This window comes from Strix aluco, chromosome 5 (genome assembly GCF_031877795.1).
Source record: "Strix aluco isolate bStrAlu1 chromosome 5, bStrAlu1.hap1, whole genome shotgun sequence".
Classification (NCBI taxonomy): Eukaryota; Metazoa; Chordata; class Aves; order Strigiformes; family Strigidae; genus Strix; species Strix aluco.
This window is the reverse complement of record NC_133935.1, coordinates 2,020,307-2,048,216: the sequence shown is the minus strand read 5'-3', so window position 1 is coordinate 2,048,216 and position 27,910 is coordinate 2,020,307. Positions and strand designations below refer to the sequence as shown.

The following is a 27,910-nucleotide window of genomic DNA, read 5'->3' as shown; positions in this document are numbered from 1 at the left end:
CCAGAATTCTTTACCAGGTTATATCCTTGCTTCACTTCCACTGTAGATCATGATATTTTTAATACTGTAATGGACATAATTAGAAATATTGATTCCATTTCAAACGAAGCAATTTAACTGTAAATGTGCCAAGAGGCCAAAAAAATAATCAATCTACTGTTGCTTTGCTTGCATGAATGAACCTTGATCCAGAGTCAGCAGGTTTGGTTTTTTTTCATTCTTTGGTTTGGATCAGTTGCCACTGATCTAGTCCCCAACTCATGGTTTTTTTTGGATTGTTTGGTGTCAGATGATGAAAGGTATAAAATGAGTGTGTTAAAATAATCTCTGGTCGTATCATTAGAGGGACACAGCACACTTGAAATGTGAAACAATTTCCAGTTTTAGTGCATGCTTCTCCAGTGGGAGGTCGTATGGTAAAATTTAAAATAGTGTGAGTATAATCTGGGTCCTGAAGAGTGGAGCAGAATGACATTCTGCATGAGAAGAGAAAATTAGAAGTTATATTACTTTTTGTCTAAATAAGGCAGAAAAGCGAAGTATTTATATTGCATCATTTACAAAAAAACCATTGTGTTTGACTAGATGCACATGTTTCGGAAACAAGGGCTTTGAATAAACATGAATAATGCACAAAGAAAACCTTGGTCTCCAGAGTGGAAGGAACAGATTTGAGCCTACAGTTTAAAAAAAAAAAAAAAAAAATTATCCACAAGAAACCTTTTAATCAACATATCGATTACCAAATTCTCTTTTTGTACCTCTAGCACAGCAGTGTGACTTTTATTCTCATAAAGCTTTAGGAAAGTTCCTGGATGACATTTCTATGTAGTACTTGAAAAGAATGGAAGAAACAGCCAGTGCTACTCTAGGTCTCCCTGGAGAAAATGCCCAATCGATTCATTCCGGCGGAGGAAAACCAGTGGAGGTTCTTTCAGTAGAACTAAAACTGTAAAAGTAATCTTTAACTATATTTAGCGTGGTAAGATTTTTTATTTTTTTTTCTGGGTACATTTGAACTAAAAGTCTGAAGCTGATTTTCAACTTACTACACATTTCCAGTAAAATGTGTTGTTCTTTCTAAAAATACAGACTTGGAGGAGAACAGAATGTTTAGTACCACTTAGCCAGGAGTTGGCTGTGTGCATAACTCCTGCTACAAATGTCTTTCTGTGAATGCTGTTTGAAACTGGTTATATAGTTGGATTCGTGGCTCGAGAAAGGTTCAGTGTGGGCTGTTAAGCTTGTGCTTTTTCATGGGGTTAAGCTTAAAATAATGGATGAATGCTGAAGGAGGAAGAGTGGAGGAGCGCTCGAAGGCTTGGTTTGTGTGTCACTGCCGTTGTGGCACCGCGTCTTCTTGTGTAATGCTGTTGTATATGAACTTGGCATTTTTCTTGGCATGACATTTGGAGGCTGCCTTCCCCCCTCCCCTCCCTCACTAAATTTATATAGATGTATGGCCAAGGAGAGAAGGAGAGATTTAAAAGGCCAGAGATAGACTCTGTCATGCTTTAAAATTAATCACTTTCATTATGTTACACTGACAGTGGTATCCAACGGAAGATTGAGAAGTATAATGACATATTGCGTTGCTTATTTTTATGCCCGTTGTTTTCCTGGATCGGGATGTTCTTAAAATACAAATATGCAGTCCATTTTCAAAACACTGTGTAAAATCGGAGTCAGAAATAACAGATATGTTGGGCCCTTTAGAAAAGTGGTAGTTTGGCAGAGAGAGAAGTCAAGAGTTTGTCCACCTTCTATGTTTTTTTGTGATCCTCTGGAGGAAAGATACTATAGAAATATGAAACGTTTCTTTCATGAGTCTCACTGGTTTACTCCACAGATCCAAACTTTTTCCTTATAGATTAAACTAGGAAAAAAAATACCTTTGCATTTGAGGACCCAGGTTTTTGGTTTCTTTCATTATCCTTTCATATGAATAATATTTAAGATACTTGAGTAAAAAATTAATATCAGAAAATCAGCCAAAGACGAAGTGGGGAGACATTTATCGAGGATCTGGTGCCGTTGTTACCTAATTACTGAAATGATATTTATCATGTCAGGCTCCATCGTGCAATTTGTTTGTGATATGAAAGAATACAAGTACTCAAAATAATAAAAAAGCAATCCCTATCCTAGTACATGTCAGTCGAGTGGTTCATTTTAGCATATACATGCATAATACATACATCCACATAAATACATATACCTGCATGTGTGTGTTCTTATGTATATATGTGTGTGTGTATTTATCTCCTTGATTTCATTATTTGATGTCTGTTAGAGCATTTCAGCTTGCTTACACTTAAGTTAGGATGTAAATTTAAATTGCCACAGCTAACTGGAATAGTTATGTGTGTAGACAAGTCTTTTGTTTTCAATAGAGATGTTACCAGAAACGTAATGCAGACTTTTTCACACTTTTCATTGAATTTCTATTCCTTCACTTTCTGAAAGTCATTTTACTTCACAGGTATGTACTGATGTTTCAGTGTGAAGGGAAAATCAATGTGTTGCATGTGGCTATGTAAGATGAGCGCAGCAGATGCTGCTAACTTGTCATTTCTTAGCATGCCTGATAGTAATTGCATTACCTAAAAACACAGGACGCGGAGAGTATTTAACTACTAACCAACACTGTAGGGATAATATGCACTTGCTGTTTCATGTATAACTCCCCGTGCATTTTAGTAGTAGTCCAAATCTAATACAAACATATTCATTAACTTTTTAATGGAGTAAAGACTGACCCTGAAGTGTTACAATTTTAACCACCCTGGTGCAGAATAGGGGAGCCCTGTCTAATGGCCTTTGAACGGTCGCGTGTATCGCTCTATGGGAGAAAAAAAGCAGATGTAGCTGGTGAAGGTTCCCATCTGATTGCATTTATTGATGAAATTCTGACTTCAGCAGACGGAGAGCAGGGTCCTACAGCAGGTTGTAAGACATAGCCGGTGCTTTAATTGATTACAGCCTCCCAATTCAGCACAAGTCAAACATTTCAGTCTTCCCTGAGCTTGATTTAATTTGTTTAAATGTCGTGTGCAGGAGTGGTGGGGGCTGTTGGCTTCTTGACAATCTTGTTGGCATTTGATCAAAGTCGAATGTTGCTTGCTCTCATCAGGAAAAAAAGTGAAGAAAAACGGGAGTATTCAAAGGTAGAACTCGTGCAGGAAATGTTGCCATTTACTGTGTGGTTACAAAAGTCCCCCCCCACGTCCCCTGTGTCACTTAACCCCAGTTTAGATGAGGAGGAGATCTGACACCTGCCAGCTGTATAGTACTGAAAGGACATTCAGTTTATTTCTGGTCAGAGACTGTGTGGACAGCCCAGTACGTTTTTGACTTCAGTTTCTATCAGAAACCGAAGAAACTACAATCTAGTCGGAGAGAAAACAGTGACCCCAGCCAGCCAGCAGAAGGTGCAGGAGTGGCTTCTAAACTTTTGCCAGCTCACAGTTACTTTCACACTCTCAGTTCAGATAGCACATGCTTGGAGGATGCTTCACTCTCCTGCCAGACTCTTGCTGGTTTTTTTTCTCCAGTTCTGCTCACTGAGGTTAGGCTGAAAGCAACACAGTAACCAATGAGATAAAAGATAGATAACTCAGCATTTGAGTGAAAGGGGAAGATTTATCAGAAGGAATTAAATTAATTAGACAACAAAGGTCTTCCTTAAAAGAAAATGATTCACTGATTTTTTTTTTTTTCTCATTGACCAGAATCAGAAATAAGCCTTTCTGAAAATTGCAGCTGTTGTTTCATTGACTCCTAAATATTTTTTATTTTTCTTGTTCATCATCAGCAAGGACTGAACTCTTTCTCTTCCTCATATATCTTTTAAATACGCACATTTTAATCCTTAGAAAATGATTCAGAGTAATTGGCACCATGAAGTCCCATACTTATTAGCTCTCACTGATTCAAAATCAGGTTTGCATTTGAAAAAAATGGTGTGCTTAAACATTATAACTTCAAAACTATCCTGCCTTCTGCAAATCAAGTTGAGTTCTTCTCAATTACATATTATCCACAAAATCAAGTTAAAAACCAAAAGCCTGATTACTACTATAAGAACATAATAATGGTTGCACTGAGTCAGACTGGACATCCATCCAGGTCAGCATCCTGTCTGCATTAGGGGCCAGAAGTGAATGTGTAGGGACAAATAGAAGAGCAAGACAAGTACATGGGATATTTCCTCAAACAGTCCCCAGCCATCAACTATTTCATTTCAGGCTTCCTGAGCCAAACATAGTCTCCACATATTTAGACACCCTCAGTGGCATTCTTCATCATGAGCGTGTCTAGTTTTCCCCTGACCCTAAGTGAGCTTTCAGCACCCACAGTGTCCTTTCAAGAGGCTCTTCCATTTTGAACCTGGCTTCTACAGGTTTCATTTGATGGCCCATTGTTCTTACTGGATGAAACACCAACAAGGAATCTGCAGCTACTTTCTCCAAGCCACTCAAGATTTAGCAAACCTCTGTCATATTCTCCTGTGTCAGCTCCATGCAAAACTGAAGAATCATAATTCTAGTCATTCTTGTATTCTAGTCATTCTTGTATTCTAGTCATTCTTGTAAAATTCTTGTATAAAAGGTATTCCTTGCCTTTGGTCAGGATATGAAGCTGTTTTGGTACCTTATTGACTTGTGAAGCTTTTCCAGTTCTAACAGTAACCTTTTGTGATGGTAGGATCAGAGCAGTACTCAGGGTGCAGAATGTCAGGACGTGCTCCCTCTAATCTATAATCTCTTCCTTTGTGTTTGGTTATCATATAGAGAATGAAATTGATTACAGCAGAACCTTCCTTTTATGTCTTTCTAATTCAGAAAGATAAACCCCACCAGTTAGGAAATATGGAGAACTTTAGAATTAAAATTGTGGGACTTGGAGGAAGGAAGAGGGATTCAAGGGTCCCTAGGAAGAAGAGGGAGGAGAAAGGCATGGTGGAAGAGTTGAAAAAGTGAAAAGCCAAGACTGTCGATGGCTTATTGTTGCATAATACAAATATATTGTTTTTCTCCTCTTCCCTCCTTGCAAAACTTGCATTCAGAATAGAAATGGCCTGCAAGTTTTTCTTAAGCTTCTTTAAATTTTGTCTTTAAGAATTTGTCAAATTCTTTTAAATTTGTCTTTCACCTTAACCTTTTTTTTTCTTTTTTTTGAACACGGAGGATCCTTTTTATTTAGATATTCACAAACTGGGATCTGCAGTTTGTCTCTTAGTGTGTAACTTTAAGGAGCAGATAAAGTGCCCATTAGGTAATACAAAATGTAGAAAGTTAGAGTCTGAATGGTTTGTTAAAAGAAGAAGAAAACTGAAAAAAACCTCATCGTGCCCAAATTGTTAATACATGCCAAGATGGCCTCAGTGAAAGGAGGAGGCAATCAAATGAAAAAAGCACTTCAGATGTGCACAGACATGAAGCATGGGCGTGTCAGGATTCTCTGGGGTATCTGTTAAAGCACAGCTCCCTCGAGCAAAGCCATGGCTCTGTGCTTTGACAGATAACCATGTAGCCAAATCTCCTGTTAAATGGATAAGCCCTCAAAGATAAAGACACACCTCTGAGTTGGTATCGCTGAGCTTATTGTTTTCCAATTTCACTCTATGCCCTCATTTGACATATTTAGTCACGTGAGATGCCCCTCCTGATGTCTGGCCTTCCCTGCCAAGTTCTCAGAATTAGGACCCCAGTTGGAAGGCATACGAATAATCTCATTTTATGAGCAGCAGATCCACGGATCCAATCCACAGCAGAGACTGGACTATCTAAAACATCCAGTCTGCTTTAGTTCACTTTACGTATCCAGCTTTTTATAAAAAGCGTTGAGAACCTGTCACCCAAACCAAAACCACCGCGTGCTATTTATTAACTGATTCAACATTTCTGGTAAGGCCTGGGACTTACGCACTGAGACTGACTATTCGGCGTTGAAGCTGTTCCCTTTAGAACAGTGCTTGGAGGGTTCCCAACAGAAGAAGTGCAGGCACTTTCCCAGATTTTACAGTTCAGGAGCTGATGTGATTTTCGATGCATACAAAGATGAGAGGGAAAATGTAGAACCTAAAGTATTATTAAACCAGATAGAGTAAAGCCTTCACTCCTCCGCCCTGATTCCAGCATCCAGGTACCTTTTCAAATATGGTATTGTGCGAGGTGTAATCTGATTCCCTGTATTCCAGATCCTTAAATCTTATTTGATGTTCAGACACGGGAGCACTTTGGGCCCAGCAGCTGTCCCCAGTGGCTGAAAGTAATGACACCCAGAAGAGTCCTGCAGGTCTAGTCCTCTGAAAGGACAACACTGAGTGCTGAAGTCACCAGTATACTCACGTCATTTAAGCATACTGGTGAATTTAGTCTAGAGCCTTTGAAATATATATAGTGAGGAGCAAAGGGAGAGCTTGAAGATGATTACAAGTGCACTGTAAGCAGTCAGAATTAACCACCAAAACAACCCACCAAAAACCCAGGAGACTACAGTGACTTGCAGCTCTCTGAAAGACAATGCTCCTATTTCTTATGCGGTTGGCATTTATGTGTAAAGTATGTTGTGAGACAGCCCAGTGACTTAAAATATTTAATTTAGAGACCAATCATTAAGACAGAAAAACCTACATGGATGCAGTCAAACACGCTCATTAAATACGCGTTTGTATATACTTGTGCTAACAGTGGGCTGTAGGAGTTAGTTCTTCTGACAGTTGGAAAATAAAAGAACAGTAACAAACCCAATAGTTTCTTACCTGGCAGTTCCAAGTTCTGTGTCATGTATGTTAGCCAGGGTTTTTTGTTGTTTTTATAGAGAGCAGTTTTTAAAGCTGTTTTGTATTCTCTCTGAGCTTTGCTGCAGTTAGCAAAACCCCGTAAAGCATAAAATCTGGCAAGATTATATCTCTCTAAACAAAAGGTCATTACTGCCTGTATTTTCTTTTATTGTTGCAGTTTTGTTCAGACAAACAAACAAACAAAAACCTCACAAGTAAACATACCTCTACATTACTCTGAGTTGCTGGTAAGACAAACATTGCAATGCTGTGTGGGTGTCTTATAGCAGAGAAGTGATTCAAACTGAGGCGTGGGGTTTTTTATATCACATAATATTAGTATTTCCTAATAGCACTAACGGGTCATTCTGTGTATTAAGTGCTGTAAGAAAAACTCGTGCCCAGCGTCCCAAAAGCACTTAGGACTTTGGAATTCAAGATCCCCTCTGTGTGAATCCAGGACATGGTGTCCTTGCCGGGATGTCAGAAGCTGGCAAACATCACCACGCATAGTCTCTAAAACCATGAGTAGCGTATGAGTATCGATCCTTAGGGGGTTCAAAATTGGCTTTAGTTTACTTAATTCACCTGAATGTTCACATTATAAACCATACGTGGTCCTTAACCCTCATGCATGGTCTTTCAAATGTGCATGTGGTTACTGATGATTCAGAGAAATATTTGTGCCCTATCACTGCTGACAGTAAGTGAAGTCCTGGTCCATTCTGATACGCAAATGTTAGAAGGGTGAAATCTGAAAGCTTGAAAAGCTTGTGACTCACCAAGAATGAGTAAGGGCTGAAATACAAGTCTTGAACAGCAGCGTAAGGTAAAATGCTGATGGAAAAATGTAGTTTCACTGTCCAGTTTGAGTATACAGCGTATAAACGAAGCACCGCCAGTTGGAGCAGGGATATTTGTGTGTCACACAGTAGTTGACTTTATTTTTAAAGCCCTAGCTGTTGGAATCATGTGATTGTACAAATTCTCCACTTCAATTTGTATAGATAATTGCATTTCTAGTGATTATTCCTGAAAGTTTGACAAGACCTTATCATTTATTGCTTTTTAAAAGTCTTGTGTTTTTAAATTTTTTCTGTGATTAGTTGGAGTTACAATATTTGAATACATGAGTTTTGTCAATATTCTGAATTTAAATGAAGTTGTATCTTTATTTTTTTGAAATATTGTTCATTTACATTCACCACTAGTGACCTGGTTCAGAAATATTTGAACAGTGGTGTTACTGGTGGCGCACTACTAAAAATTATGTGTGGTCTTTACACTGTGTGAAGGTATCTTAAGATTAGAGACATGGCCATTGTAAATTTGTTTTAAGATTAAAGACATGGTATCTGCTAAACAGTAAGGAGGGCTATGAGTTTCTTCCTCATCTCTCTCTGGTGAAGAACGATGCAGTTGTAGACCCTGCGCTCTAGTTTCCACTACAGTTACAGAGTTACGGTAGCACAGCAGTGGGAAGTCATGTCATAACAACAGCTGATCTTCAAACTGTTCCAGGAATAACTGAAATAACTCCATTTATTCATTGAAGTAGTCTCATCAGATAATCTAATTATGGAACTTAGTCTTCTCTGCCTTTAGGTTCTTAAAAGCAATCCTCTGCTTATCAAGGTTAGTGCAGGATTTTGACTATTTGTTGAATACCTTCCCTGGCTCATGCAAAATGTGGGGGCAAGAATGTGCAGAATGGCTCATTTTAGTCACAGAGGACCAGTTTGGTAATAATCCGGGATGCTGATCTCTCAGATCGAAAAATCTAGTGGTTCAGAGTGAGGGTTGGACACTGGCTATGTTTTTAAAATCTTGTTATTTTTGAAAAGGAATTTGATTGGGGCATCATGACTGACACCAGAACTGAATTGAATCTGAAAATGGGAGAGAGAGTGAGAGAGAAGGGGGGGCGGGGAGAGAGAGATTCTCTGGACCTTGAAAGGACAAAGAAATTTTTGGTTCCCATCCCTCTGGAGACCCCCAGCTTATTTAAAGGCTGAAGCGAGCCGTGGGACTGCTTAGCTTGTTTTTGACTTCACAGAGCTGGAAGAAGCATTGAAGGAGTAGGATTTCTCTGTGTAGCGATGAGCCATATGGGGAGTTTGTGTAATATCTCCTTGCGGGGAAAGGAATGAAACAAGATCGTGATTCTCTGTTCCTTCTTTAGAAAGTCCCTCATTATAAGACTTCTGCTCCTGGAAAAGGCTCCACCCTCTGATATGCAGAACCAACCACCTTCTTAATAGCAGATACTCCATTATAACACACACACAATGTTTGGCTCCATGCCAGGCTGTAATTTGTTTTTGACATCTATCTACTGACTAATGTGACAACCCACACAAGTATTTATTTCCAGAAGGAGGAATGCATAATGAGAGCAGTAGCTCTCCCAAGTTCTGAAGAGCCGTTTAATGAAAAGGAGGGGGAAAGAGCAGCCTCCCACCCTTCCTCCCAAATGACAGGTTTTTCAAAGCCCAAGCACCAAATTCAACAACTTTGAAGTTGGCCTTTTGCGTTTTTTTTAACTACCATTTTCTCTCTGCTGTAGCTTCACAGAAGCTGGTATTTGTTCTTTGTTGGGCTGGGGGTATTTGGGGACTTAAAAGAGAGATGTTGCCAGAATGCGAATGGCTGCGAGCTAGGCGAAAGGCTGGATTGCATGCTGCATTGCACATGAATACCACATGCTCCTGCACACTCAGCCTGCTTTGGCTCCCTAAGTCTGATTAAAATACAGAAATCCTGGAGCAACAAGGCAACTGTTAGGAATTCTGGCCATGCTAGAGGCCCAGCAGCCCTAGCAAACCTAGCAACCACTGCAGGTAAAACTCCTGAGCAATTCAAGTCAGACACCAGGCTGAAGACTTTAAGGGGGAGTGGAGGAGATTTAGCAGTTTGAAGGGATGACCAAAGGAAATAGAGGATTTGCTGTTTCATGAGAGCCTCATATCAAGGCAGGATGCCTTCTCTGGAAGGTCAAGCTTTACCTGAAAATAAGTTATTAGTCTCTAATTGGTTGAATGCTATGGGGGTGTTATATGAGATGTCAGACGAGGTGAACTGGATCATCCTTTGTAGCCTGAGAATCTATGAATGACAATGGGTTGGGTTTTCTTCCCTTCAGCTGTACTACTACTACTGGGTCTTTGCTTGGATGGGAATTCATTTAGTTCCAACCTAGGTCTGCAAGTGTACTGCTAAATCTTCAAAGTCTGCAGATTGTGCATGTTACAGGTACCTGGTTGATGCGCTTATATTCTTTTCATTTGCTCCTAGTTATTATTATTACATTAGTAGGTTTAAAAGAAAAACCAGTGATAAAAGAGTTTGCAAAGCTATTTTACCAAAGAGCAATGCATCCTGCTGAAAGTTTAAGACATTGCCACAGGCGAGCTCCCCTCTGACTCAGCTCTTTATTACAAATAACTGTTCATTGAATATAGATTTAGTGTAACTGAAATGGGCTTTATTTACACACCATTAGTTAAAATAATGGGTTAATTTTATGTGAGGCAACTGTCTCCTGGGAAAATCTCCTGACTCGAATCAAGAGAATTTGGCTTCAGTGCACAAAATTCGGAAGGTAAAATATAATTTGCTGGTGGGTCCTCTGGCCCTGTTCATTTTTGTCCTAGTACTGAGCTGGTTTCAGGGATCAGTAGAGCAAGCACTGCATTTCCCAGGAATACGACAAGCTGATTTGGCCCCAGACGTGAGATCAGGCAGCCAAAAGTGCTCCATTATCTTCTACCCAACTGCAGTGCCCTCTGTGAGTACAGGTATCCTCATGGAGAAAAACAGAATCATCATCCCTGTCTTCAGGGAAAGGGACGTCTGGGTTAGCAGGCAGCTATTCTCTGTAGCTGGGGAAAAGGTGTAAGTGTCTAGAAGCTAAAACTGGAAATAAAATGAGGATTTTTAAGAGTGAAAGCCATTAATGTAGTAAAGCAGTAGATGCTATTACTTGAAATCCTTCAGTTGAGGTTTAACTTTGGTTTCAGAGTGGCTTCTGGGAAGAAATTGTAAGCTTCATGCAAGAATTCCTGAGTTAGGTTTTCAGGTTGGTGCTATGTGATCCGTTAGTTAAATAATCCTGGGTGCCTTAAAACATGTGGCCGTGCATATAGTCATGTCCACACCACTCTGTGATAACCAGCAGGATGTGATAGCCCATGTGATGGAAACCAGTGGTGGTCCAAAGGACTTTTGGCGTGTGCCTGCACCAATGACTTTCATCCCTTCAACAGATTTTCTGGTAGAGGTGCATTACTGTGCCTAGTTAAGCAGTTTTGGGCTTCAACCTGACTCACCCCCTGTGGCTTGAGGCACTGATGGGCAATTAGGAAATAAGAAATGCCCTGTAGACCCCACAGGCTTCCTCCAGCACTCATTGCAAATGCTCTTTCATTGGAACTTGTCCCAAGAAAAACGGAACCAGTTTTGGAGTGCTTGGGCCAGTCTCCAAGGTAAATGTGACTGCTTCTCAGGGACAACAGTTCCTCAAGGTGCTGCTGAAGGTGTGCAGCCCTCATTCATTTTTACCCACGTGCTGGGAAACATGGCGAGAGGCCAAGGAAAAAAACAAATGCTCTTGTAGCTTCCTGTTGTCTCCTGTGTTGAAAGTCAGGTGTGGTTAAATGCATTCCCATTCCTGCAGGTGGCTGTGAAAAGTTTGTTATTGCCCTTGAAGGGCTTGGCTTTTTCATAAACAATGTATTTTCCCTGTTTGCTTGTGGTCCAGCAGACACATGCCTCTTGATACTTTAATATAACGCAATGCAGAGGAATTGTCCTGAAACTCACTTCCCTTTTCTTACTGTACCAGGCCCAAAGCCTACAGCACCTGTCCTAATAGTTATCAGTTAGTTAAAAGAAACTGGGCATTGTGAGAATTATTTTTTTTTACTTCAGCATGGAAAGGGTTTAAAACTCACTTTAACAATATTTCTGTGTAAAATTGTAAGAAATTTCCTCTCGTATTGCCAGCCCTTAAAAAGAATCACGAGTGATTAAAAAAAAAAAATGGAGGTATCTAATTATAGTTTAGTCACGATGATGCAAGGGCAAATTTTTGTTGCCGTGAGCCAACTTTTGCTTGTTCTTGTGCTCTTTGCCAGGACAGTGAGTTTGTCCAAATAATTTTGCTCTGTCTCCTGCATAGTTGTAAAAATCCTTGTTGAAAAGGTCACACCCAAGCTTCATTGCTCAGCATGAGCAACCTTAACAGTGTCAGCCTACCTCCTAACCACAGTCATTCTCATCTTACATTGCAGCCTCTCAAGGAAAGCCAGAACTTTCCAAGGTAGGAGGACTTCCACGCAAGGCTGTGCCAAAAAGACACATGCACGTTGCCTGCGTACCAAAGGGAACACGCCTTAGGAGCTCATTTACGTTTTGCCTCTGATTTAAAAACAGGAACGACTAACTGGCACTCTTGGATAGGGGAAGGTGATGCTACCAAGCTTCACAGGCAATGTGGTGCCCCTCTTGGGGAATGCTGGCTAGTCAGCAGCCCGTCCACGTGTGGGGGAGATCTGTGCTGCAGGTGTGTGGTGACAGCAGATCCAGTTCAGGGACGGCAGGATATTTTGTCACCGCAGGTTACGCACCATCATGACTGCATCAGTCGGGGTCCTGAACACCTAGGTGGGAGATGGAGATGTCTATACCTAAATTGCCTGTCCCTGAGATCAATATAGAAGTTCTCCTGCTTTTGTAATTTACTTCTTAACATGTTTGAAGCCAAACTAAATGCTAACATCAGCTATTCGGGAGTTTTCTCTGAGCATCAGGAGGTGTTCAAGGTCGAAAGCGTAAAGGCCCGCACTAAGGCAAGATAAGTCTGACTTGTAAGTTTGGGAACGGAATTTCTGCAGCTTCGTCACCTAGTAGGGATGATTAAATTAGAAGCCCACAGGCCCTGTGTCAGTGGAGAAACTCCTCAGAGGAGAGTTCACCTCTCAGGTGGGGTGATTTTCCCTCTGAGGTGCTTGTCTCCCTCCATGTAAAGGCCCTATTAGGATGTTCCCAGAGAGACTGTGGGTCTGTGAGTTCACAGTGGGGTCTGTAGGGTCCCCACGGGGTGGCTGAGGAGCCTCATACTTTGCTCCGTATTCGAGCTAGTTCTCACAATTAACAGCGGAGAGGGAGAGCCTCATCGAGCTCGTCTGCCTTGTTTGTAATTCTCCTTTATGAAAATAGTGACCAGAGAGAAAGTAGCGGGGTCATTTAAGTACATTCGGTTGGATTTCTTTCTGCTCTTACACCAGTTTGAACCAAGACTAATTCTGCTGAAGTTGATAGGTATTAGTCTGCTGTGGGAGAGAAGGAAAAAGCTCTGTGAGCACATAAACTAAAGTAGAAGTTTCTTACTGACTCTGTAGTCCAGCAGCGCTCTGAGCTGGAGGTGTGCCAGGTTTAAATCTGCAGTTACTAAGTTCAGTGAGGAGGGAACTGCAGAGGCATAAATCTTGGAAGATAAGTATCACAGAATCTGAGGCCCCGATTTCATCTCCTTGGCCCAATAGCTGTCCTGCTCTGAGAGCAGGCACCTCATTTTCCCTTTACGATGGCAGAGGGGCTAGTCTGGACAGATACATGTGCCAGTCCAAAGCAGTTGGGTTGTTTTTTCCTTTCCTCAGACCTAGATTTGCTCTTGAAGCAGCAGAAAGATGGCTCTGGCTGCTGTGAAGCCATGTTTGTCAGGATCAAAAGCCTGATTTTTATTTCCCCCTGTACTCCAGTCGTTCTGGTCTGGACTTGCCCTGTTTTTCTGCAGCTTATGCATGGGTGGCACTGTGAGTTCTGTTATACTCACAGACTGTATGTTAACGGGCAAACTCTCTTAGGAAATTGCTCACATGTCTTAGAGCGCATTTAAAAAAACCAACAAACCCACAAATCTCTCAGCTGAGAACATATGTGCCCTGTTTCAACATATGTGCCATCTTTCGTTCATCCACACCCTCCCCAGATAAGCAATCAACTAATAAACTTCCATCATGTTGAGTTTTAGAATGGAAATGCTGATAAGCCCTTAAGTGCAGTGATGTTAATGGATGATACTGATAGAATAAATAGCAGGAGATTCAGTCATGCTCACTGCTAAAATACTTAGGAGCTTCACTTTCTTTCCAGCTTGCAAAAGTTTCCATTTACAGATTGCTTTTCCCATTTATAGATTTAGCTACTGCTGAATTCAGCAGTCTTTGTCTCTTGCCACTTTGTCCACCTTCACATTAAGAAAACATCTCTGATGCTGTGCTTCCTCCTGAAACTTTCAGCTAAAAAATCGAATGCATTTGCCTTTAGCCTAGCACAGCACTGCATCCCAGAATACTTTGCTTTTGGTTCCTGAAAAGAATGCTGTCAAAAAATCTTAAGTTTTGGATGCCTTTTGCTTAATGTCCTGTTTCTTGTCTGCTCTCTCCTTTTGCATTTCAGTGATTTATTTTTTTTTTTAATATTTTTTGTTGAGTTGCTTTTTGGATGGCTCCCGTTCTTGTGGTTTATTTCTTGTTTTTCATGTCAGCATAAGACTCGGGGTAGTGTCTTGTAGGTGGACGTGTCTACATGGGGATGTTAGTGTATATTAAGCTGAGGCGTGAACTTGCAGAGCTTCAGCTTTTTTGGTAAAGGTTGTTTGTAGATAGAAACTTATTAGAATTATTAAATATAATAATAATTTTTATAATCAAGAGATTTATTTTCCTTGAAATGGCTGTTGAGAATACAGGACGTATTCCCTGGCAAGCTATAAATGCTTTAAGATAGGTCAAATTTTAGATCTGAATGACTTGACAGAGACCTATAATCCTCTGAGGGTTGAGAGGGTAATTTACTCACTGTGTCCACGCGGTCTTTAGGCTCCCTGCTGAGTCTGCATATTATCTTTGGTTATGTTGTAGACAGTGGTCTGCTGGAAATGGGACTGTTTCCACACAGGCTGCAGAACACCCAGCTGAAGGAAGTGAGTGTTGATTACTACTGGAAGTAGTAGTCCTACAGCTTGTTGGCCTGGAGGTGAAAGGCACGGTGACTTTTTACATGGTTCCTTTGGCCAAGTTGCATTGTCCTAACAGGCTCTTGCATGGGGTGTTTCTTTCTGTTTCCCAGTTCCCTCACAATTCCTTGTGAAGTTGCCAAGCCTGTGCCCATAGCTGCCCAAACTCCACGCCAGCACGCTTCTGGAAGGGTGTTTTTCCCTCCTGCTTCACTCTTCCTCCCCGCTGCCTCCTCCTGCCGTGCTGGCCCAGTTCTTTCTGCAGCTAGAGTGTGAGCTGATGTGGGTAACCAATCTGCATTAAAACCTAGATTTTTCTTTCTTTGCCGGGTTAGCTTTAATTAGTAGAGCTACTGGTTTATTGCACAGGTATCTGAATGCTGGTGCACTCACATAGGTCAGGATGGCACAGGAAGGAGGATCAAGAGACCAGGAGATGGCTTCCTTTGGAAGCACCACGAATTTATATTGGCATACAGTGTTTGGTAAAACATGGCCTGTTCCTCTCACCTCCTGGAGAAGACCATCATTATTAGCCTTTATTTTATTTTTCCACAGTTCCTTTTAAAGGCTTTAGTTCTTCAGAAAGAAAAAAAGGAATAAAAGCAGGAATAAAATGACACGGAGCTGGGTGCAGTCACAGTATCAACAGAGAAGCTGTGCAGAGAGCTACTTCTTCCACACTGAGTGTTGTTAACATCCTCACCTCCTGCTCAGATGGGATCCACTGGAATGAGCAAAGCCCCATTTTGCCCCTTATTTGCCCCATTCTTTTTCTACATCATGCCTTTGCTGTTCACACAGCTGCAGCCCGGTCTTATCCCAGGGTGGGGGTTACACCCCAGATGATTTTGGAACATGGGAACTGGAACAAGGACTTCCTTTTTCTTTCCCACTGCTGGCTTGACCTGTATTTGAACTTGGATCTCTAAGGGGCTGCTGCACAAACCTGCTGCAGAACTCCATGGCTGTGTTCTGGTCCTCGCCTTCTGCTCCGAAGAGTGTTCCACTCTTGCAGAAGAAAAGGCTAGCCCAAATAGAAATGTCAAAAAAATGGGGTGTGCTGCAGAACCGAGAGCCAGGGCATCAGTTTTAACTGACCACCCCATCATTTTTTTGTGTTCAGCTTCTTTGCAAAACGGCTTTTATCAGGAGAAAAGCTATCGGCTGTGTTAAATGTTCCAGGCAAAGGATCTGAGTGACTGACTGAGGTAGAGTTTGTATTAAGTGGCTATGATGTTTTGCACTCCGTTGCACACAATGGGAAATAAGGCCAAGAGGATGTTGTTTATCCTGATCCTTAAATGTAACAAAGTTGTGAAAAAGTTTGCTAAAGCTTCTCTCATTCTCTTCTCGCCTTTCTTTTGTGCCCTTGAATCGTTTCTAAGTATACACACAGATCCATGTCACTCTGTGCAGCTCCCTATATAGCTCTCATGGCTGAAGTATCTAAGTGCTTTCCACTACCATAGCAAGAAAATCAACACACAAAATGTCTTTCTTTCTCCTGTCACTGTTCATGGGAGTAGTTCAGAAACTAGTTCAGATACTCACAACTGCAGACTAGTGTCTAAATTTTGCAGATAATTTCCATTTTATCTGTGCGTTATATAATCATCTCCATCTTTATGTGTGAAGGCAACGGCAGAGTTACTGTGTAGCGTGTCCTTGCTTTCTCCTTAGCCATTGTGTTCCTCTGCTATTGTTGTTTTGAAGTGGGCCCAGTCTGTTCTTTCTCATTCTCTCTTCTACGCTCCATTTTATTTACTGCCATTGGCACGATCTGCATTATTTATTGCTCGTTACTCTCTCTTTGGCCTCTGGAATAATGGTTGTGTAGTGTCTTAGTTTCATCCTAGGATCTACACAGTCCTTCATTAGCAGCTCCTTTGTCTCTTTTTAATATTCTTTCCCAACACTGCTGCTGTATACCTTTCTCTCCCTTTAAGCATTATCTTATCATTTGCATTTCCATTAAGTTAGAGTGAAAGCATATCATTCCCTTGTTTCTTAAATTTCCTCAATATTTTCAACATCTGCTAATATATTTGTACAGTTCAGTCATTCTAAATAGTTTTTTCATGCATTCTCTGAAGTCTTATTACAAGAAAAATATTACATGCTGTATCCCCCTCTTATTATGACTGATCAATTATCTGTATCTAGTCAAGTGGTATTACTTGTGATTCTCAAACTGTAAAAGTTTGTTTATGATTTTTCACATGTATGTACTCACACAGAATTCTTTGTCAGACTGAGGGGGGTTAGGGAGAGGAGGTTAATTTTTTTTTTATCTGTCTAAACCACCCATGTCCCTAGAGGAACTAGGCCATTACATGCCCCCCATTAAAAAAAGTAGGGCATTGCATAGTGGGCTGAGCACATGACAGAAGGCTTGGAGTTCCTAATTTCCAGTATCCCCTGTAAGGGGTGATAGTAGAACAAGTGGTATTCATTCAGCCAGGGTTTGAAAATTACCAAACTTGTGGTTTTGGTAATCCGTTATTTGATAATCTAGCTTTTTGAACACCAACTTCTTGAAAAACAATAAAACCCACTCACTGCAGCTGTTGCTGCCTCAAGTGCTGCGGCAGCCACCCTGCCTGCACACTCAACCGTAGGGTTGGATAAACAGGGTGGTTTGATAAACAGGGCAGTTTGACTGTTCCGGTTTATGTTTTGGATAGGGCACATGGCAAATGAAGTGGTGTGACTGAAGGAAAAATGAAGTGAGGAGTGAGGATGCTCTCTTGATGATTAAAGTTTTGGGTTTGCGACGTCGAGGTTCAATTTCCAGCTTTGACTTGATACGTCATGTGAATGTGTCCCTGTGGCCTTGGTTTTATGTCCCGCAGCTTCCTTCCACGGGTGTAGTCAGAGCTGCTACCTCTGGAAGGGCTTCATTGGATCAAAGGGTGCAGGGCTGCCCAGAGATCCTGGGAAGGGACAGAGAAAGGCGTTCAGACTGTCATCCTCTATATATTAAGGTGTATTAGAAAGTAGGAAGTCTTGAGATGGAAGTCCATTGTCAACTCATCCTTCTAATTCACTTCTGCAAAGCACCTGCACAATTGTTCATCATTCTCATTCCATAATGTATAATAAATTGTTTTATCTTACGATGCAGGAGGAAAATCTCTCAGAGACTTGACACTTCAACCCTTTTCTGTCTGTTGACAACCAGAGCTCCAAGAGCCCTATGATGAGAAATCTGGCCCCCTGTGCATCTTCCTTCCCCCTTCCATGAACGCTTTCTTTCTTCAGATTTGTAGCACTTCTTTTTAGGGCTGTAGTTATCAACTGTGTGTTTGTCATCTCTGACTCTGGGTGTTGCTGCATTTCTAGATCTGTAGATTGCTTTTTATGCAACTTGTGGAAAGGACAAGACAGGTAATTAACTTTGTGCCCTCCACTTAGTTCCGTATCTGGCCAGGCCCGCACACACAGACCCAGAAAAATACTTGGAGGTGTGAAGTCTCGTCTTCATCTCCACAAGGGTTCCTTTGGAAGATGGTAGGAAATACCGGCAGGCAAGATGAGATAAACAGTGCGATAGTGCACTGCCGTTGATTTGACAGCAGTAATCGTGTTGGATTAAGATGAGATCGTATGACTTAACTTGCCTTTAATAACTAACAAACAGCATTTAATAGATGCCAGCCGGTTAATTTTCACAATACCTTTGCGAGGAGGACTTGTTATCGAGTTGGGAAACTGAGGCAAAGGGATTTATCTAAATCTTAGAAGACACCTCCGATTACATTTCGGTTCTGATGTGTTTAACCAGACGGAGACAGAGGTCCAGCCAGAGGCTGGGGTGAAAGGACACTACTCACTGTGCTGCCGAGCCGTGTGGGTTTTTCAGTAGAAAGGTGTGCTAATAGTTGATGGGTTTTGCAAAAAAAACGCCCATAATGCTGCCTTCCCCTTCTGTCCTCTGAACTAAGCCCTCTCGTCGGGTTTTGTGACGAAACCTAGAGCTGTTTCATTCACGTACCAACAATCACTTGGAAAACTGAGCAGGGTCACCTGGGTTCAGGGTGCACGAGCAGAGGGTGACTTTGCCCCTGGCTGCTGCCGCCGCTGAGCCAGTTATCAGTTGTCCATGTGGACACAGGGGCCTGGGTTTGGACTGGGGTGTCTAGTCATAGGCACTTAGTTTGGGCTTTTTATTTCCCCTTCTGCTTTGTTTGCTCTCACCAAAGCTATACTTTGGAGTGCTGGAAAATTGAAAGGTTGCTCTGAGCAGTTTCATGACTACCATGCAAATATGCCTGCCGTTAGAAAACAGTAATCACTCCAGAGTAACACAGTAATACTAAAAGCTCGCGCTGTCAGGATGAAATGTGCATATGTAGAATTGCTGGGGAAATGTCTATACAAGGTCTGGAGAGGAGGCAGGGATTTTTTTTTTTTTTTTTTTCTTTGCGGCTTATCCAGAATTTCTGATGGGAATACTTCACAACTGAAGCTCTGCCTTCCCTTGGGGGAAATGCAACCATTTAACTTCTTTCTTCTTTATATGTATACGGAGGAACTGATGGTTTGATCCCATGGGAAGTCTGTATCTGTTCACAGTTACATTTGTTCATTTCAGGAGGATTCTGTGTTATCTGGGAAAAAGAGAAAAAAAAAAAAAAAAAAGGATTTGGCTTAGTTTATTGTATTGCCAGTTCTTTCTGCTGTACCAAGGAAGATGCGTTTCCAAATTTGATTTTAAGCTGGGGTGAAGGAGGGAGAAATCAAAGAAATGATTATCAGGTCTGGGGTGGAGGGGGCTGGTGGGATGATATGGGGGGAGGGAATATGAAGCAGGAGGCAGCAGCTTTGAAACTGGATACAATAAATTACTCTAATTTATTGTTTATTTTCCTGAGTGCATGCAGTTGCATCTCTTTTTTGCCTTGCTTGATCATAGGAAGCGGCACATTTTAAAGCAAAAATGAGAAGCCCCTGAGTTCTCAGCTTGGTCTGGAGACATACTAGGATGCAAACTTTAATGACATTCATGCAGAGGGAAAGAAAATAGTGAGGCAGAGTACTGAAACAAAGGGAGGCAGGATATCAAGAAATGCGAGCTTCAGTGCCATTTAGAAAGGGTCTGGATCCCATGATTTATCTAAAAATGACAAGATGCCCCTCTAAAAATGCAAATGTCTGCGCTGCATCTTGTAGCTATAATGAATGAGTCTTTCACACAATGGAAACATTCAACTTGTTCTAGGGCACTAACTGTGGCTCCATATGCTGAGCTGCATGCTCCTGGCCTTTAATCACTCTGCCTTTGGTTTTGCAAAACTTAAATTAGAAGCACATTAGTGTTTATGTGGTGTACACCCGGGTTTTGGGTTTTGGTGTGTTTGTTTGTGGAGAGTTGTTTTTTGTTTTTTAACGTTAAATAAGCCAGATGAATGCTGTCTTCTTGAATGCACGGGACATGGCAAATCATGGGAAACTGGAGTTGGCGAGAGCAAAAGGATGTAAATTTTGAGCTGCTAATGGCACGGAGGAGTCCAGCTTTGGGGCTAGGGGAGAACCCATGTTACACAGCGGGGAGCCATTTAAACCCTCCTCTGACCTGCCAAGAGGATGCCTGTGCGCTTTCTGGTTTATTCGAAGTGAGATCAAGCCAAAGTTTTTCCTTTGTTGTAAATTGGGGTTTAAAAGACTGAGAGCTGCAGCCCTGCCACCACGGACCTGATCCAGAGCACAACCCACCCCATCCACAGGGGCTTCAGCGCAGGCTGCGTCTGACTGTTGGCACTTTACTGTGCAGTTTTTCTTGGAATTAAGGGAAAGAATAAAGATCCATCCATCAAATCAAATATGAAACCAACCGCTCTTTCCTCGAAGACTTTTTGGGAAGAGTTTATCCCACATGCCTAAGGTTTGATTTTCCCGATGCATGTCTGCAGCGTATGTGCGAGTGGGCACGCGTGTAACTCCGCTGCAAGTTTTAAAAGCTCTGTTTCTGACAGAAAAGTGGGCTAATTAATAGGAGTAGGAGACAAAATGCCAGCTTGTAGATTTGTTTCCCCTGCAGAAATCAGCCCCCCTGTTAGACTGCTCCTTCTTGATCTGATGTAACAAGAAGAGAGAGTCAGCTGTGAATCAAGCGCCTTGTTCTCATTTCCTTGATCATTGACATGGTTTGAGAGAGAGAAAGGAGGAGGGATTATTTGTGAGGTTATTAAAAAAAAAAAAAAAAACACCCTCGCTCCCCCTCCTCCCTTCCTTCAAGATGCACAGAGGCACTTCCAGAATGTTCCATAATATGAATCTGACTTTTCTCATTAAATATCATCCTCTTTCCCCCTACTCCTTGTTAGTTAAAAAGTGATGTTTGCAAGTCACTAAGCAGATAATTCCAAGCTTTGACGAGCGGATTGCCAGTTAGCAATGCAGTTGAAAACGCATTGTTTTTTTCAGTCAGCAAGCTGTTTAATGGTTTCAGAAATTAAAGGCTAATTGCACTTGAGTGAATATGTGCTTTTCTAACCCCACTGTTACCATTATTAGGGTATTTACCAGTTTGGAAAATTCTCTCTTTACATAAATCTGCTAATTCTTCATTGCTGCCCTGTCCTGGAAAGCAGCCACCACGCTGGGAGTTTGGGCCACATCAGACCCGACGAGCTGGGGTGGGGTTTTTTGGTGCAACTTTAATTGTTGCCTGTCGTTGCGTTTCGGCGTGATGGTTTTGCTGCAGGATTGTACAAGTTTGTTCACGTAACGTTCACGCTGTAAACGATCCCTCGTGAAAGAAAATTGCGTGTCGATGTTCTCGTTACCGTATCAAGGAGATAAGGAACTTGATTGTCTTCAGAGAAATACACGGGTGGATTTGGTAGCGGAAAAAGTTTAGCTTTTGTACGCTGCAGTATGCGTCTGCAATATATAAAATTGCTGATGTGTAGAAGAGCTTGGGAGTGCTTCTAAAACAGATTTTTAATACCGACAATATTAATGGCAGCCTTTCCTGGAGAACGTGGCTGGTCGGAAAATCCAAAGCCATTGCACCTTAATAGAAAGACTGTTTCATTATTTCCTGGCATTTGCTTTCTTTCTAATTAATGTCTTACACAGAAGGGGTAATCATTCAGCCATCTTTCTAGCTTAAAAAGAGTCAAAGATTAAAAAACAAAGAATTACCCAATGTAATTAATTTGAGAGGGGATTTTGGGGGCTATGTTTAGAGGGAGGGGTTGCTCCCCTCTTCTGTTCCAGTCAGTGTTTGTCATTCTTTGGCAGGAACGACTAATTTATTGTCTGACTCTCCAATCTGGATTCATACAGGGCAGCTTTCATTCCCTCCCCCGCCGCCAAAACTCTTCTGATGTGCTGTGTATTTGTTTGGGAGGGGAAAGAGGAGGGGGGGGAAGGGAGAAGGTTATATGTTTCTGCCCTGCTTTACTGCTTTTCAACTGAAAGTAAATTAATGCACACACTAGATTCCCCTCTGCTGTGCTGATTGGATCCTTGTGCCGATTAAATATTTCACACTGATAGAGGGATGCTGAAAGCACTCAGCTGGTAATGTGGTATGTACGTCAGTGGTACAATAACTGACTTTCAGGTTAAAGTCAAACAAAACCCCCAGTTTGCTGCAGTTTTGATTAGAATGAGTTTCACTTTGAATTTAAATCCTTGAGCCTGCTGCAGCGATGGCTAATTAACTGAGATCTGATAGAGAGAAAGGAATACATTCTTACTTCTAATGACAGGCAGGCAGGAAGTTGTCAGGGAAAAAAAAAAAAAGAAAGAAAGAGGAAGAAAAAGAAGAAACCAACAGACAAAAGAAGCCTTTAAAAAAATAATAATGCTGAGATTGTAGTTCAGCACACGTAAACGTCCCTGCCCGTGTTTCACACTCAGCCTCCTTTGGCTGAAAGTCCGCCCCTGGAAAGGCTGTTTCGATCGAGTCCCAGATTTTCTTCAGATATTTTTTTCATCCTCCTGACAAAAACTAACACCCGAGTTCCACCTAGTCAGGCAGTCACTACCTCCTTGTTTATTAATTGCGCTTTTGGGGGCTTCCCTTAGGAGAAGGCAGAGGGGGGAACGGGGTTTTTGCTGCACAGAGCAGCCGAGGGGGTATCCGCTCAGCGGAGGAGGAGGAGGAAGGCTTTCTGCCCCCGGGTACCGCATATCATCCCGCACCGCGGCAACCCCTCCCTGGGGGTCATTAAAAATACTTCTGTCGAGCAATTTCTCCTCCCTCCCCTCCTTTCTTCCCATCCCTTCCCCCCGCCCCAGCTTGGGCGTGGAAGGGAGAGCGCTTGCATCAAACTGACAGGTCATTTACTGAGAGATTGGCAGGAGGAACTACCCCAGCCTTCCTTAAAAACGCTCCTCCTCCTCCTCGCGTGCACATCTCGAACACCATCACATCGAAATACAGCGTTTCAGGAGCAGTGTGTGAAACTTTTCCACGCGAGGGTCTTCATCTTTGGTTGTACGAACACGTGTTTTAACGTCTTCTCTTTGGGCACGGGCAGCCTGGTGCCCAAGGGTTGTACGCAAAGGGAAGCATTTTTTTTTATGGGAGTCCAGGGATAAAATACAGCCTGACACCTCCATAAACGTCCGCCAGACTCCTGGGGGTGCCCACGTATGTGCATGTGCGTGTGCTCAGCCAAAGCCCTGCTCATTTCTGTGTCAGTGTGTGAAGTTGTGCAGGTGGTTGGTTCGTGACTTACGGCGCAAATCGGGCAGGATCGTCTCTGTCTATAAGTAGCAACTTGGAAATACGTGAGAAATACATGGAAATTCATGGGATTGTACCAAAATCCTAAGACATGATGCTAAAGCGCCGTAGCTGGTGGCCTGTCTTCAGTGAGTCCCTGTGCTGTCACTCTTTGAATATCAAATATTCCGTTGTTCAAGAGAATTTTATTGTGACAACTGACTAAACGAACAGAGGTCATGGCCCTCGTTGCTGAAGAAGTCTGTTCAGCTGTTTTGCATGCAGGGCCTTAGATTAGTGCCGAATGTTAAATTATTAATTGACAAGCCATCGCTTTTGGTTTGGAAGTGGATCGCCAGACTTGTGCAAGCTTAAATAAACTCTCAGCGTTACGCCAAATGTTTTCTCTTAGCCACGGGGCCACTAAGGAAAAGAGCTGATACTGCTCTGAAAACAATTGCAGTTTTTCACAGCGAAACTGCTTTGTCAGGAGAGCATCGTTCTAGAAAGATGGATGGACTGAAGCCTCTATCTACGGCATGAAGGTGTTAAAATATAAATGTGATGGACAGTGAATTTTAGGTCCTTTTTGAACAGGTCTCGTATTTTACTAGGAAAACGTGAAGGTTTATTGAGAGGCGTGCGTCTGTTTTAATTCACTGCCGCGGTGAAGCGCAGCCAGTAGCCGAGTTGCAGAATATGACCACGTTCTTATTGGAGATGTACGTGCAAAGTAAAGTTGATATCAGATCGGCAAGGATTTGGGGACGGGATGTAAGCTGCGGCGGAGTCAAAAACGAAGGAAGGGAAACCCCAGCCCGAACGCGTGCGCAGGTGCCGTGCCGCTCAGGGTGTCTATCACCACGGCCGGGCCGCCTCCAAACCCTTTCTTCCTTTGCTCTTTCCATTTCTTTATTCACTAAACAGAACGATTTGTGGTGTGTGATGGGGGGAGCAGCGTTTTGAGTAACCTCGAGCAGGGAGGCTAAAACTGCTGTCCGGTTCATTCTCACCTGGGAACCTTGGCAGCGCAGCCCTCGATAGGAACGAGGGGGTGGGCAGAGGGTTCACACCTACAAATAAATAGAAAGGCCGGAGTTATTTTGATCCGTACGGGGAAAAATATTAGCTCTGCTTTGAATAGTTGAGACCGTGCCATCTACAAGATGGGAAATCATAAACAAGCGGCAGCTTTCCAGCACATTGTAGTGTGTTTGCATGTGACTGGCATACATATTCCAAACTCCGGTTTGCCTGTGGCATCCTGCGGTGAAAATGAAAGTTGTGTTGCTACTGAAAAGGCGCTGCTTCAAAATTGGTGTATTGTGAGGACTGTTATGCTGTGGATGAGAAGCAGTGACCTGCTTTCCAGCATTTAAAGCCACTATTTTTTTTTTTTTTTCCTCTTTTGGCTCTTCCATTATATCAGCACATGTTTTCAGCTGCAGTGTCCAAAGCTCGCTTAGTTTCTTACTATTCATCATTCCAAAAGTGCCAGAGAATACGTTATGCTGACTGATTCTCAAAATGCAGATTTTCTTTCTCTTTAAAAACCAAGACTATTCTTTTAATTAATCTGGCAGAAAGAGAATACAGCAGATGTAGGTTTTGTTGAGGATTTTTTTAATCTCTCATATCATAATCTTTGTTTCTGCCAACACGCCTTTATCGACGTCTTCACGGGGTATAAAGTAAAAACGGTTGTTAGAAAGAAAAACCGCATAATAGCTCATCTCCTAACTAACATAATCTGCTTAAGGGGCGTATTTTTTAAGTTTCGGTAGGTACGTTTCCAGGAAATTAATAAATGAGAAGAGATACTGTCAATGCTTTTCCCAAGACAGACGATTTTTTCGTAACTCTCTTTTGGACGCTAACCTTGTGCACCTGATCCTTTGTATATGCTTTTGTACTTAGCTTCTAAAATTTGCAGTTATTTAAATAAATCTAGCATAGCATTGTTCCCTGGGGAGGTGCTTGTAAGCCTATCACAGGGACACAATTTTTTCCTACATTTACTTAGAAAAGCCCCAAAACCTAAATTAAAAAGAAAGTTTTCCATTAGGAGATGAGTGTTCGATTTTACAAGCATTTCATATTTATCTCAACATGGACCGAAACAAGCAGTAACCCTTATTTCTTTAGCTTTTTTTGTTGCATATGCATGAATAGACAGGTATGTCAGTTTATTAGGAAAGTACTAACACACATCACATGCAGCCACACAAAGTGAACTCACTGTTAATGCATAGAGGGAGAACCGTGGAAATTGGATGGATGGTAGCTTGAGTAGTGATTTTTTTTGTTTGTTTGTTTATTTACAGAATTTCTGTTTTTGTACTTCTCGGTACGATTTCCTCCTTTGGAGCAAGACAAAAAGCAATTACTTACGCTTGAATTTTGTCAGGAAAGTCATAATTTACTCCTACCTATTTACTTGCTTTTTCCACTGGGCTACCAAGGATTGTAAATCTTCTGGGATCATGGAGTTTTTTTGCTTAGATGTTTTCTGTTGCTGAACTGCCTGAGAGAAAAGTAAAGTTGTACTAACACTGCTAGAGTATTGCATATTAGGAGTTTTATTTAAGTGAAAATATGAAATCAGTACAGTAACACCGAGTATTTCGGTGAGAAGTTTTTCATTCCCTAATCCCAACGTTCACACATCTGAGGACAAACATTAAAAGACACTTCATCAGTACAGGGACCTATCAGGGATAGCGAATGCTCTTAGTTTCACAGAAAAAAGAAACCCTGGTGCTACTGATGTCAGCAGCAAACCTCTGGTTGTCTGCAGCAGAGCTAGGATTTCACTCCTGGACTAACTCCACTCAGGTAATGGATTTATAGCACTGTAACCAAGCAGAGCATTTTCCGAGAGTCTGCGAGCTTTTAGCGTTTTTCACGTGACATAAATCAAAATAAAAACACAACCACAAAGCTGAACTCTCAATCTGAAAGCTCTGCTCTACCGTACAGGTGAATAAGGCACCGTGCGAGGAGGGTGTCGGGAGGGGAGAAGTGGCGTTCGGCTCTCCTGCGTGCAGCTGGTTTGCATCTGTAGCACCACACCACTGGGACACCAGTGGGAAACTGCACTACAAAAAACCACGGAAATAGTAGTTTTATAGAATTTTGTCATAAGCAACTTTTTCCACCTACGTAAGACGTACCTGAGCTTCTCAGCTTTCACTCGAGTGCTTTAAAACTACCAGGCAGGTGTATTCTTGCCCTGAAAGAAAAGTTCTTTCCTCTTCAAAACATCTATGAGATGCAACGGCACAGCCTAAGGAAAATACTGCCTGTGCTTCCTTGGGGTGACTGTTATAGGATAATGGCGAATGAAAGGTAAAGGCAAAAATGAACGAAGCTTAAATTTGTATGAAGTGGAGATTACTAGGCTAATGCTGACATTAAAAAAGTCATTTCTTTATATTAAAATACGAAGCAGGTGTCTCTGATAAGTGCATGCTTGCTAGTGCATACATACCCAAAGTACAGTTCCTGAAGCAAACACACTTGGCAATTAAGACTTTACAGCCTTTAAAGCTTAATCATGGGTTGAAAGGTAAGAAGGAAGGTGTTTTCCTAGAAGTCAGTTAATTTTGTACCACAGGGCTCCTATTTGATGCCCAGAATTAAGATTTTCAGCCTTGCTTCTGGAAAGAACTAAGCATGTCTGTGACTTTATATACACATACATATATACACACTGTATTTTAAACAAGTTGAGGACAAAGCTCTTAATGACTTCAAAGTGCAGCAGCAAACCTGGACAGGCAGTAAAGCCTCCCGAAAGGTGACGTGTTTAGATGTAATCGCGTTGAAGCCGATAGGACTGGTCAGCAAATAAAGTTACAGACGGGCAGAAGTCTTTGCAGGATTAAGTACCTTTGCTGTCAACGCTCCTAAAAATGAGATCATTAATACTTCAGAGTACCAAAAGAGGCTTGAACCAGCATTTTTTTTCCCACATATGCCCAATCTGCCTGAACGGCATTAATAAGAACAGCTTCTGAGATTATCTGAAGCGCAACAACTTTATATATTTTTTTTTTCTTTTCAAAAGTGAGCATTTTACACCGACACTGGCATTTACCATCTGGCAACCTCACAGTGCCTATAGAAATCTCAAACACAAGTCTTCTAAGAGATACTATACCAAGATCCTCATCAGTGTGTTCTTATTACAGATGACGGAATAGCCCCTGTAGCAATTTCAAAGTACAACTGTTAAGAAAAGCAAGAGAACAGCGAGTTAGGAGGGGTGCTATAATGAAAAGGCAGCTTGGGGGAAAAAAAAAAATAAAGCAAAACAGTGGAAAAATAGTGCAAGTTCGTGAGGGGGGGGAAAAAAAAAACCAACAAAACCAAAACAACACGGGGCGGGGGGAAACAGAAAACCGACTCCAAAGTA

At 41.8% G+C, this 27,910-nt stretch overlaps 1 protein-coding gene across 3 annotated transcripts in view; it reads left to right on the top strand.

Annotated features, from left to right (window-relative positions):
• Window positions 1–27,910, top strand: part of PHF21B (PHD finger protein 21B) — a 171,472-nt gene that overhangs the window by 72,593 nt on the left and 70,969 nt on the right. The gene's annotated exons all lie outside the window — the stretch shown is intronic.